At 41.2% G+C, this 12,692-nt stretch overlaps 1 long non-coding RNA gene across 2 annotated transcripts in view; it reads left to right on the forward strand.

Moving 5' to 3' along the window:
• The window catches only part of LOC117062457, a 52,345-nt gene extending 45,988 nt beyond the window's left edge, over positions 1-6,357 (forward strand). Inside the window, exon 3 of one of the 2 annotated variants that reach the window (XR_004428386.1) lies at positions 6,252-6,357. This is a non-coding gene — a long non-coding RNA (uncharacterized LOC117062457). Of the gene's footprint in view, positions 1-5,977; positions 6,127-6,251 lie in introns of those variants that run through there. The other variant, XR_004428388.1, reaches the window with a different exon arrangement.
• Positions 6,358-12,692: the final 6,335 nt, after the last annotated feature.

The following is a 12,692-nucleotide window of genomic DNA, read 5'->3' on the forward strand; positions in this document are numbered from 1 at the left end:
TGAATTGATCCCTTTACCATTATGTAATGGCCTTCTTTGTCTCTTTTGATCTTTGATGGTTTAAAGTGTGTTTTATCAGAGACTAGGATTGCAACCTCTGCCTTTTTTGTTTTCCATTTGCTTGGTAGATCTTCCTCCATCCCTTTATTTTGAGCCTATGTATGTCTCTGCATGTGAGATGGGTCTCCTGAATACAGCAGACTGATGTGTCTTGACTCTTGATCCAGTTTGCCAGTCTGTGTCTTTTAATTGGAGCATTTAGTCCATTTACATTTAAGGTTAATATTGTTATGTGTGAACTTGATCCTGCCATTATGATATAACTGGTTATTTTGCTCATTAGTTGATGCAGTTTCTTCCTAGCCTCGATGGTCTTTACATTTTGGCATGTTTTTGCAATGGCTGGTACCGGTTGTTCCATTCCATGTTTAGGGCTTCCTTCAGGATCTCTTGTAAGGCAGGCCTGGTGGTGACAAAATCTCTAAGCATTTGCTTATCTGTAAAGGATTTTATTTCTCCTTCACTGATGAAACTTAGTTTGGCTGCATATGAAATTCTGGGTTGAAAATTCTTTTCTTTAAGAACGTTGAATATTGGCCCCCACTCTCTTCTGGCTTGTAGAGTTTCTGCCGAGAGATCTGCTGTTAGTCTGATGGGCTTCCCTTTGTGGGTAACCCGACCTTTCTCTCTGGCTGCCCTTAAGATTTTTTCCTTCATTTCAACTTTGGTGAATCTGGCAATTATGTGTCTTGGAGTTGCTCTTCTGGAGGAGTATCTTTGTGGCGTTCTCTGTATTTCCTGAATTTGAATGTTGGCCTGCCCTACTAGGTTGGGGAAGTTCTCCTGGATGATATCCTGAAGAGTGTTTTCCAACTTGGTTGCATTTTCCCCCTCACTTTCAGGCACCCCAATCAGACGTAGATTTGGTCTTTTTATATAATCCCATACTTCTTGCAGGCTTTGTTCATTTCTTTTTCTTCTTTTTTCTTTTGGTTTCTCTTCTCGCTTCATTTCATTCATTTGATCCTCAATCGCTGATACTCTTTCTTCCAGTTGATCGAGTCGGTTACTGAAGCTTGTGGATTTGTCACGTATTTCTCGTGTCATGGTTTTCATCTCTGTCATTTCATTTATGACCTTCTCTGCATTAGTTATCTAGCTGTCAATTCTTCCACTCTTTTTTCAAGATTTTTAGTTTCTTTGCACTGGGTACGTAATTCCTCCTTTAGCTCTGAGAAGTTTGATGGACTGAAGCCTTCTTCTCTCATCTCGTCAAAGTCATTCTCTGACCAGCTTTGATCCGTTGCTGGTGATGGGCTGCGCTCCTTTGCAGGGGGAGATGTGCTGTTATTTTTTGAATTTCCAGCTTTTCTGCCCTGCTTCTTCCCCATCTTTGTGGTTTTATCTGCCTCTGGTCTTTGATGATGGTGACGTACTGATGGGGTTTTGGTATAGGTGTTCTTCCTGTTTGGTAGTTTTCCTTCTAATAGTCAAGACCCTCAGCTGTAGGTCTGTTGGAGATTGCTTGAGGTCCACTCCAGACCCTGTTTGCCTGAGTATCAGCAGCAGAGGTTGCAGAAGATAGAATATTGCTGAACAGCGAGTGTACCTGTCTGATTCTTACTTTGGAAGCTTCCTCTCAGGGGTGTACTCCACCCTGTGAGGTGTGGGGTGTCAGACTGCCCCTAGTGGGGGATGTCTCCCAGTTAGGCTACTCAGGGGTCAGGGACCCACTGGAGCAGACAGTCTGTCCGTTCTCAGATCTCAACCTCCGTGTTGGGAGATCCACTGCTCTCTTCAAAGCTGTCAGACAGAGTCGTTTGCATCTGCAGAGGTTCTGCTGCCTTTTTGTTGTTGTTTTTTTTTTTTAGCTGTGCCCTGTCCCCAGAGGTGGAGTCTACAGAGACAGGCAGGTTTCCTTGAGCTGCTGTGAGCTCCACCCAGTTTGAGCTTCCCAGTGGCTTTGTTTACCTACTTAAGCCTCAGCAATGGCAGGCGCCCCTCCCCCAGCCTCACTGCTGCCTTGCGGTTAGATCGCAGACTGCTGTGTTAGCAATGAGGGAGGCTCCGTGGCCGTGGGACCCTCCCGGCCAGGTGTGGGATATATTCTCCTGGTGTGCCCGTTTGCTTAAAGCGCAATATTGGGGTGGGAGTTACCCGATTTTCCAGGTGTTGTGTGTCTCAGTTCCCCTGGCTAGGAAAAGGGATTCCCTTCCCCCTTGCGCTTCCCAGGTGAGGCAATGCCTCACCCTGCTTCAGCTCTTGCTGGTCGGGCTGCAGCAGCTGACCAGCACCGATTGTCCGGCACTCCCTAGTGAGATGACCCAGTACCTTAGTTGAAAATGCAGAAATCACCGGTCTTCTGTGTCGCTCGCGCTGGGAGTTGGAGACTGGAGCTGTTCCTATTCGGCCATCTTGCTCCGCCCCCTCAGAAGACTTGTTAACAAGTGGTGCTGGAACAACTGGATGGCCATATAAAAAACAAACAAAAATCTTGACTCCTGTCACACTCCATATAATAAGATAGTTTGAGATAAACTTAGAACAAAATATAACCTAGAACAATAAAGTTTCTAGCAGAAAGCATAAAAGTGTAACTTTACAACCTTGGAGTAGGCAAATTTTTTTTAGACAGAACACAGAAAGCACTAACTATGAAAAATGATAGCTGGTTTTCATTAAAATAAAAATCTCTGCATACCAAAAGATACCATTAAGAAAATGAATACGCAAATCAGTACATATATCTGACAAGGGCGTGTATCTATTGTATATAAATAATTCCTTCAAATCAATAATAAGACAATTTAATTTTTTTAATGGGCAAAAGATTGAAGCTGTCATTTCACAAAAGAAGAGACATACAGTAGTCCCTCCCTTTATCCTTGATTTCACTTTCCAGTTTCAGTTACCTACAGTAAACCACAGTCAGAAAATACTAAATAGAAAATGTCAGAAATAAACAATTCATGGTTTAAAATCATCCACTGTTCTGAGTAGCATGATGAAATCTTGAGCAATCCTGCTCTATTCTACCAGGACCTGAATCATCCCTTTGTCCAGCATATCCACAGTCTATGCTACCCACCCATTAGTCAGTAGCTGCCTTAGTTATCAGATTTTTAAAAAATAGTACATATAGAGTTCAGTAATATCCCTGGCTTCATGCAGCCACTGGGGTTCTTAGAATGAATCCCCCAGGGACAAGTGGGTACTACTACGTAAGAACAACCAATAAGCACATGAAAGTGTTTTCAACATCCTTAATCATCACTGATATGCAAATTAAAACCACCATGAGATGTCCTTTTGCACCTATTAAAATGGCTCAGATATAGAGGTAAGACAATACCAAAAGTTGATGTGGATGTGGAGAAATGGAACTCTCAAACACTGGTAGGAATGCAAATGGTACAACCACTTAGGAAAATAGTTTGTCAGATTTTTATAAAGTTAACTTCTTCGTCTATCCTACAACCACAATTCCACCCTCAATATTTCTCAAAACAAATGAAAGCATATGTCCACAAAAAGAGCTACACAAGAATACTCAAAGAAGCTTTTCCATAATAGCCCAAACTGGAAACAACCCAAATCAATATGAAGGTGGATGAACATACTCTGGCATATTCATAAATTGAATATTAGTCAAAAAGAAATAGATATGTATTAGTCAATAGATATATATTAGTCAAAAAGACAAAGAAAAAACTACTGGCCGGGCATGGTGGCTCACACCTGTAATCCCAGCACTTTGGGAGGCTGAGGCGGGCGGATCACCTGAGGTCAGAAGTTCAAGACCAGTCTGACCAACATAGTGAAACCCCATCTCTACTAAAACTACAAAAGTAGCCAGGCATGGTGGCACATGCCTGTAATCCCAGCTACTCAGGAGGCTGAGGCAGGAGAATCACTTGAACCCGGGAGGCAGAGGTTGTGGTGAGCCGAGATTGTACCATTGCACTCCAGCCTGGGCAACAAGAACAAAACTCTGTCTCAAAAAAAGAAAAAAGAAAAAATTACTGATGATGTAACAGTGTGAATAAAACTTGAGACTTCCAATTATGCTAAGTGAAAGAAACTGCACAAAAAGTGTGTAATATATGAACCAATTCTATAAAGTGCAAAACTAGGCACAATTAATCTCTGGTTAAAAAAATACATGAACAGTGGTTGCCTCTTGTTTGGTGTAGTCAATTGTCATGATGTATTCAACTGTCAAAATAATTGAACTGAATACTTAATACTTTCTGGTAGATTGTATGTAAATTATACCTCAGTTTTTAGAAAAGCAACTACATCTGGTGGATAGCAGCTACACAAATTACTATGAAGGTAAAGTTTGCTCATCTAAGAAACATTTATTAATAACTTACATGACAAGTACCATGCTAATCTCTGGGAATACCAAACTCTACAAGATGTGATCCCAGCACTGAAGAATGCATGGATTCTAAGGGATGGGGAAAGCACAATTTCACAATGTCAAAACAAGTGTTTAATGCAGCTATAGACTATGACTGTATATGGGAGCACAGAGGAGTGAGCAAGATGTTACAGACCAGGATAATGACCACTTGTCTGACTATAGTGGCTGAATCATTGCTTGGGGTAGAACGTTGCCTTTTATTTTTGGCCTTTGGGACTCGGGGAAATATCTTAGCAGGTGTAATGACTCTAAATAACAGTTCCCCAAAACTTTAGGACAAAGTCTTTTTCCAAGTGGGAAACTGGAGATACGTTTTCACCAGAATAAGCAGAAAAAGGTCAAACACTTCCTGAGTAATAGATTTAGAGAGCAGCAGGTCTCTCAAGCCAGGGTCCCTATGCCACGCTGCAGAGCAGCCCACAAAACACCCTAGAGGATGTGGCTTGCTGGCCACACCCCTTAAGTCATGATAGCCCTGCCAAAGAATGTAGGGCCCCAGCAAAGAATGTCCTGAAAGCCATTTAAGAGCCTTCCAGGAAAACCACAGCCAGCAATCCACCACTTGCAATGTGTGTGGCTGGGCTCCTGCTTCTCTTTGCCTTCCTTGGCTCCCTGAGCTCCCATCAAATCCCAAGTCATCTCAAAAGGAGGTGCAGGGCCAGTTGCAGTTTACTTGCTGGTGATAGAGAGGACAAGGCACCTGCCTGCAGGTCTCCAAAGACAGCACTAGGGAGCCTCCCTCTGAGTGCCTTCAGGGTCTCCCTGCAAAGCTCCAGCTCCTGTAAGATTGCGATTGTGACTCTCAACAGATGAATCCCCAGAGAGAAGTCATTGTAGGGGAAGCTCCAACAAGTTCATGGCCCCCTCCTCCATCTTCAGAGCCCCCATCCTCAAATCTCTTTCTCTCTGTCCCTCTTTTCTGTTATCACACCTCCTCCTGTCTGATCTGACTCCTGCATCCTGCTTATGAGGACCCTTGGGTTTGCATTGAATCTACTCAGATTATTCAGTATAATCTCTCCATCTCAAGATCTGCTATTTGATCACATCTGCAGAGCCTCTTGTCATATATGGCAAGATTCACAGGTTCCAAGCTTTAGGATGCAAACATCTTTGGGGGATCGTTACTCAGCCTACCACTACAACTCTAAGCCAATCTTACCTCGAGAGAATAATAATAACCAATGCATCTAGCCATTGAGTGCTTACTATATGATATGGATATGAAGATAAATATTGCTATCTGTATATAGAGAGATTTTTATAGAGATATTTATACACTTACATTGATAGACTGTCTTCCCACACATACGTATTTTCTCACCATAGCCCTGCAAAGTCATTTCATTTTACAAATGAGGAGAGGAAGCCTGAGGAATTTTGAAGGACGAAACACTGTATAACGGGTAGTCAGCATGGGTTTTGATGACTCCAGAGCCAATGCTCTCTACCTTGTTGCCTTCTATTTCTGTTCCATGTTTTGGTGAGAAACCCAGAGTATGAATTTTGCGCATATGTCTTCAACCTAATTTTTTTTCTCCAAGTTAGGACTGGAAAAGCCCACATCTGTGGCTTGGAAGATAAGGAAGGTGTTATTCCCAGTTGGCCACATCTCTAGAAAACAGAAAATTCTGCATTTCCCCCAGTAACAAAATTGTTCATTGCTTATCCGTAGTATATTGTTTTTTTTCTTGCTTTACCTCCCTCAATGTTTTTACTTTTCCTCATCAGTCTCCAACCTCAGTAGAAGATGTATTTCCAAGCAGAACCATTCACCAATCTAAAATGTTTTCCTTTTTTTTTGAAAACTATTTCTTCATAGAATCCATCACAAATTATTCAAGCATTCTGGAAAGAAAAGTCGAGAAATACTACAGTAAAGGAAACAAAATTGGAGGCTGAAAAATATACATACATTAAACCATGGTTAAAAAACTAAATAAAATAATTTTTGTTTCACTATCTTGTGAAACAAAAATTAGTGAAGATTTGTTTTAACTCTATTACCTGGACAACACCATTCTTAGTTTTCTTCAGCAGAATTTATCTTAAAATATTTTAATGTGTTGATTCGATCAGAATTATTTCTCAAAAACAACACTTAAATGGCAATTGCTGATTCTTGCTTGCAAGAGCTCATTCATCTCTATTATAGTTAATATTGCTCTGTTAAGCCTTTGGTTGAGGACAAGAATGAAATACACTCCTGATTTCCATATGCCTCTTTCACTGCAAAATCGTGTGCTCTGGGAATTCTTGGTCATATTGCATAGGTTTTTTTTGTTGTTGTTGCCTCCTCAAAAAAATGGCTCAAGCATATTTATTGATAAGTAAGACAATGTTAAAATCTGTATTATGAATAAGTTATTTCAAATAAAATTGGGGAAATCTAGGGCAGCTGGGGCAGGAAGGTAATGAATCAAGTATTGGGGCTCCTGCCCTAAGCTGTGATAAGCACACCAAGGTAAGGCCACCCCGAGGACCTCCAGGAGCTCAGAGAGGGACCTCCTGCCCCTAGCACCCTGCCTTGCCTCACTGGAACCCTCCTCATCCCCCTTCCCTGGCAAAGACATACCATGGCAAGACCCCCACCCAGAGGTTTATACTGAAAATAGTAGGCAATGCTCTGGTTGTAATATGAATGATCATAAATTGAGCAATGGGTTATTCACATTTTTATCTTAAAATACTTAAGTGCTTGAAGAGGATTTAATTATCACAGCATGAGTCGATAAGTAGGCAGTTTTGAAGATTTTAAAGGACGTATCTGGGTAGTTTTAAGATCACCAGAGGCCGTTAACCCTCATAATTTACTGTCTATGTTTACTCGAATCTTTTCAAATGGATCTCCCTACATCCACATTTGCATTCCTCCAACTTGATTTCCACACTATCAGAATTTTTGTTTTAAAATGCAAATCTGATCAGCTCTCTCTCACACACATATATACACATATGCACAGATGCACGCACACTGACATGCAGGTACACACACTCCTGTTTAAAATCTTTTGATACCTTTTCATTCTCACATTTGAAGGCTAAAACCCTTAACATGGCTGACCTATGTTCCACAGTCTGTGATACATGACCCTGCCTGTCTCCTCAACCTGATTTCTCACCATCATCCCCGCTGCTCCCTATGGTCAGATCACAATGTCCTTTTGGTTCCCTACAAGTCCTAGGTTTCTCCCCACTGCAGAACCACTGGGTATCCTCAGCCCCTGTCTGGAATGTTCCCTCATCTCTATTCCCGACACACACACACACACACACACACACACACACAAATGCACACACAAGCATTATTCAACTAATTACCTCCTCCTCCTCCTCTTCCTCCCTAGATCTCAGTTCAAACCCACACTTCCTCAGAGAATGTTTCCATGACCCGCTAAACTGGGCCAGGCCCCTTGACACATTCTCACATAACCCAGTGGTCCTTGGTACCTGGCACACAGTAGGCATTCCAGAAGTATTGATAGCATAAGTAAATTAGCAAACAGACGTTTTATTCATACAGCTTTATCACTAGCACAAGACAAAGGGGGCCATGTTTTTTAGCCAAGTGAGTAAGCTGGGGAGGGGCTGAAAAGCAGAGATTTCCCTGAGGTAACTAAACGAGAATATTGGAGGAATTCAAAGGTGGATTTGGGTGTGTGTATGAGAAAGGGGTCATCTGAGGTAAAAGTCACTCTGCGAACTGCGAGTGACCCAGAAAAATATTAAAGGCAGAGGAAGGGAGAAGTTGCTTGTTTCTGTCAGCTTGGAAGTTTTCCTCAGAGAACGCAAAGTAATCAAGGGAAGAAAAGGGGAGGCAGAAGTCACTGACACATGGTAAGTTTATGTGTGTGCTTCAATTCTTGTTCTGAAAGGTTTTAAAGAACCTTCACAAAGATGCATTCCATATCACAAAATAAAACATATTCCACATAAGTAATAAACAAGAGGAAAACAATGTATAAGCATGAGATTAGCAAGGAGTATCTGCAGTTAAGGTATAAAGCCTTTAGCCATTACTTTAATTTGGCAAATTCTTTGCAAAATATTTTATTGACTTCTGAAAAAAACTATCTACAACTTTTATGAAAATCCATATTAATATATACCATTTATGTAAAGATTGTATGTTTCTGTGTTTGTACGTATTCTAAAAGTATGGAACTGGGTTGGGCACATTGGCTTATGCCTGTTGGCACTTTGGGGAACTGACACAGGAGTATCACCTGAGCCCCAGAGTTCGAGACCAGCCTAGGTAACATAATAAGATCCCCTCTGAAAAAAATAATTTAAAAAATTAATTGGCTGTGGCAGTGAAGCCTGTAATCCTAGCTACTCAGGAGGCTGAGGTAGGAGGATTGCTTGAGCCCAGGAGGTCAAAACTGCAGTGAGCTGTGATTATGCCACTGCACTCCAGCCTGAGCAACAGAGCAAGACCCTATCTCTTCAACAACAACATAAAAAATATAGAACTGATCTGGAAGAATATGCAAATATACATCAAGTGCAACTGTGGTTACCTCTGAGAAGGGAGAGGGATGGGGACAGTTGAGATGTAGAAAAGGTTTTATTTCTTGCCTTATATATATGTGAACTTTATATAATTAGCTTAATTCATGTGTAACTTTGTAATTTAAAAGTTAACAGTAAAAACAAAGCCTCTACAAAGATACCAACAATATTCACAGCTATCGACAGATCTTAGATATTGAGAGATATTTTATTAGCATATGTATCTAGTCATTTACTGAGATAACATAGTAACAACAACGACATCCACCTGAAGTGTTCAAAATGTTTACACCTACTATAGTATAGCAGACCCTCGGTAACCCTCCCAAGCAGGCAGGGCCAGGTGAGGCAGATCCCACTTTTCCATCCCTACTTAAAAAAGGAAGGAATGGAGGCAGGAGCAGCTGGGTGACCAGCCCTGGCCTGGAGCTAATGAACAGCAGAGTCTGCAAAGGAGCTCAGGCCTTCTGATTCTTTCCCCTGCATACTCCGCTCATTTTTGTCCTTTGTTCGCAACGTGGCTGGGAAGTCTTAGCATTTTGAAACTGAAAGAAGGAAAAATCTTTTGACTGCTGTATTTGATTGCTCATAAAAATGCTTCATTGTAAACTGTCCTGTAACTTCTGAATTATGCTACATAAGTGGTCTGAGGGTTTCTCATTATTACAGACAAGGAAAATTTACTGCTTTCATTTAAAGCCCTAGCTCTCTCTAAAGAAAAGTTGCAGTAGTCGAGTATCTTTATTATACTCTTACCCTCAGAGCCAATATCTCGAAAAGCTCTGTTGGGGGCACAAATTCGTGTTCAGGGTAACGCATTTCTTAATTCAGAAACATAAGGTGATAAAGCATATTTGCTTCCTTAATAGTCTTGGACAGTTGCATTTCTCCTAAAGACAGATATTCTCTTAGGTGGCTGCATTACACGTATCCACTAGGGCCTTAGTCAAGGCACTACGTACAACTTTTTCCTCCCTTGTAGCAGTTTGTCAGAAAACATGGCTGCAACAACTCCTCCATTTCTGTGCATGCACACCACTCCTTCCACCAGGAAGTAGAGTCTATCTTTCCACCCCTTGGCTGGGCTGGCTTTGTGACTTGTTTGGGTCAATAGAATGTTACAGAAGTGATGCCTTGCCGGTTCTGGACCTATGCCTTTTTTTTTTCTTTCTTTCTTTCTTTTTTTTTTTTTTTGAGACAGTGTATCTCTCTGTCACCCAGGCTGGTGTGCAGTGGTGTGATCTCGGCTCACTGCAAGCTCCGCTTCCCAGGTTCATGACATTCTCCTGCCTCAGTCTCCCAAGTAGCTGGGACTACAGGCGCCCGCCACAGCGCCAAACTATTTTTTTGTATTTTTTTTAGTAGAGACAGGCTTTCACCATGTTGGCCAGGATGGTCTCGGTCTTGATCTCCTGACCTTGTGATCCGCCTGCCTCGGCCTCCCAAAGTGCTGGGATTATAGGCGTGAGCCACCCCGCCTGGCATCTGGGTCTGTGCCTTAAGAGAGCTGACAGTTCTACCGTTGCCCTCTAGGTTCCAGGCCTCATTTAAGAAACTCAGCCTTGAGCATGGAATGGTATGAGGCTATGCTGAGAGAGGCCCTGGAGAAGGAGGCCATCTTAGATGGAGCTGCCAGCTGTGCAGCCTTGTGAGTGACGACAGCCAACATAGTATGTAGCAAAAGGACCACTCAGCCGAGCCCAGCAGATCCACAGGATAGTGAAACTACTACTGCCCTGAGCTACTAAGTTTGGTGGTATTACATTGGTGTAAAAGTGATGTGGTTTCCCGTTAAAAGTAATGTTTGTATACCGCAATAGATAACTAAAATGTGAAACATCCCCTTTCTTTACTCTCCAACCTCCCCCTCACCAACTCAGTATGTCCCTGGTCATCTCTTATGCTTCTTTTCTGTGCTATCATCTCTGTCTGAGGAAAAGGGAATGTTCTTTTCACAATTCCTCTCCGCTCAACACACACTTCTCAAGTCCTTTCTCTGAGCTGGTACTGTGTGAGGCTTTGGGAATATGAGAATATGCTTTATGTGGACAATGACCAGGGGAAGAGACACACCTGAAAAGTAAGCCTCACCCATAAGTGCCCCCCAGCCTGTAGCCCTGCAATTGTTAGCACAGATTGACCCTAAAGTCCATTCTCAGAGTCATACAGGTAGACAGTGGAGAGAGTAGCTAATATAGGCTATATTTGTTTAATCTCATTCAAAAATGATACATTTTACCTCTATCAGATATGGGGGTATCTGGTCATTAGGCACCTAATATATGAAAATTAAATCTTAATAGACAGATAAGTGAAGGGACAATTATCCAGCATGCAAACCTAGATCTTTTATTTACCTATAAGTTCCTTTTAAGTTACCTAATTATAAGATACTGGGTGGTCTCAGGGAAGCATTTTGAACCAGAAATTAAGAAAACAAATCATAAATACTAACTCTATTGCTAAGTAACTATCATGTAAGTAAGTCACTTGAATTTTCTCTCTCTTTACTTAAAATACCAGGAAATCTGACTCAATGATTACTAAGGTTCTTTTCAGTTCTGAATCCCATGATCAGATGTAGATTTAAAGAAATGGATGTGAGAGAGACAGAAATTATCAAATATTACCATGAAGTGTTAGACTCATGGTCAAATTGAAGCTAAATTGCAATGGAAAACATCCCTGGGATAAAACTGTGAATCCAGGGGAAAGCCGGACTATATCTTTTTGGGCCATTGTCCCTGTGAATCATACCCTGTAAAAAGACAGAGACAGACAACGAAGATTTAAAGAATGGGCCTAAGATTGGGAGAGGATAGTCTTGGCTCCAAGGGGCAGAGAAACTGGGGACATCCTGGATTGCCTGCCAATAACGTATCATCATAATTGGTCATTAAAGAAAATGTGACCATCTTAGCCCCCAAGTTAGCATGACTTGAACACAATGGACACACCAAGTTAAGGAGTTTGGAGTTTCTTCATAGACAGTAGAAGTCATGGAAGGTATGTTGAGTAGGAAACAGACCTAAGAAATGAGATAGACAGTAACATAATAATAGTGGGGGGCTTCAATACTCCACTGACAGCACTAGACAGGTCATCAAGACAGAAAGTCAACAAATAAATAATAGATTTAAACTATACCCTGGAACAAATGGACTTAACAGATGTATACAGAACATTCCATCCAACAACTGCAGCATACATATTCTATTCAACAGGTCATGGAACTTTCTCCAAGATTGACCATATGATAGGCCACAAAATCAGCCTCAATAAATTTAAGAAAATTGAAATTATATCAAGCACTCTCTCAGACCACAGTGGAATAAAACTGGAAATCAATGCAAAAGGAACCTTCAAAACCATGCAAATATAATGGAAATTGAATAACCTGCTCCTAAATGAGCATTGGGTCAAAAATGAAATCAAGAAGGAAATTAAAAAATTATTCGAACCGAACAACAATAGTAACACAATCTATCAAATCCTCTGGAATACAGCAAAGACAGTGCTAAGTGGAAAGTTCATAGCCCTAAATGCCTACATTAAAAAGTCTGAAAGAGCACAAACAGACAATCTAAGGTCACACATCAAGGAACTAGAGAAATGAGAACAAACCAAACCCAAACCCAGCAGAAGAAAGGAAATAATCAAGATCACAGCAGAACTAAATGAAATTGAAACAACAACAACAAAAATACAAAAGATAAATGAAACAAAAAGCTGGTTCTTTGAAAAGAAAGAA

The sequence above is a fragment of the Trachypithecus francoisi genome, unplaced genomic scaffold (assembly GCF_009764315.1).
Source record: "Trachypithecus francoisi isolate TF-2019V2 unplaced genomic scaffold, Tfra_2.0 Lachesis_group17, whole genome shotgun sequence".
NCBI classification, from domain to species: domain Eukaryota; kingdom Metazoa; phylum Chordata; class Mammalia; order Primates; family Cercopithecidae; genus Trachypithecus; species Trachypithecus francoisi.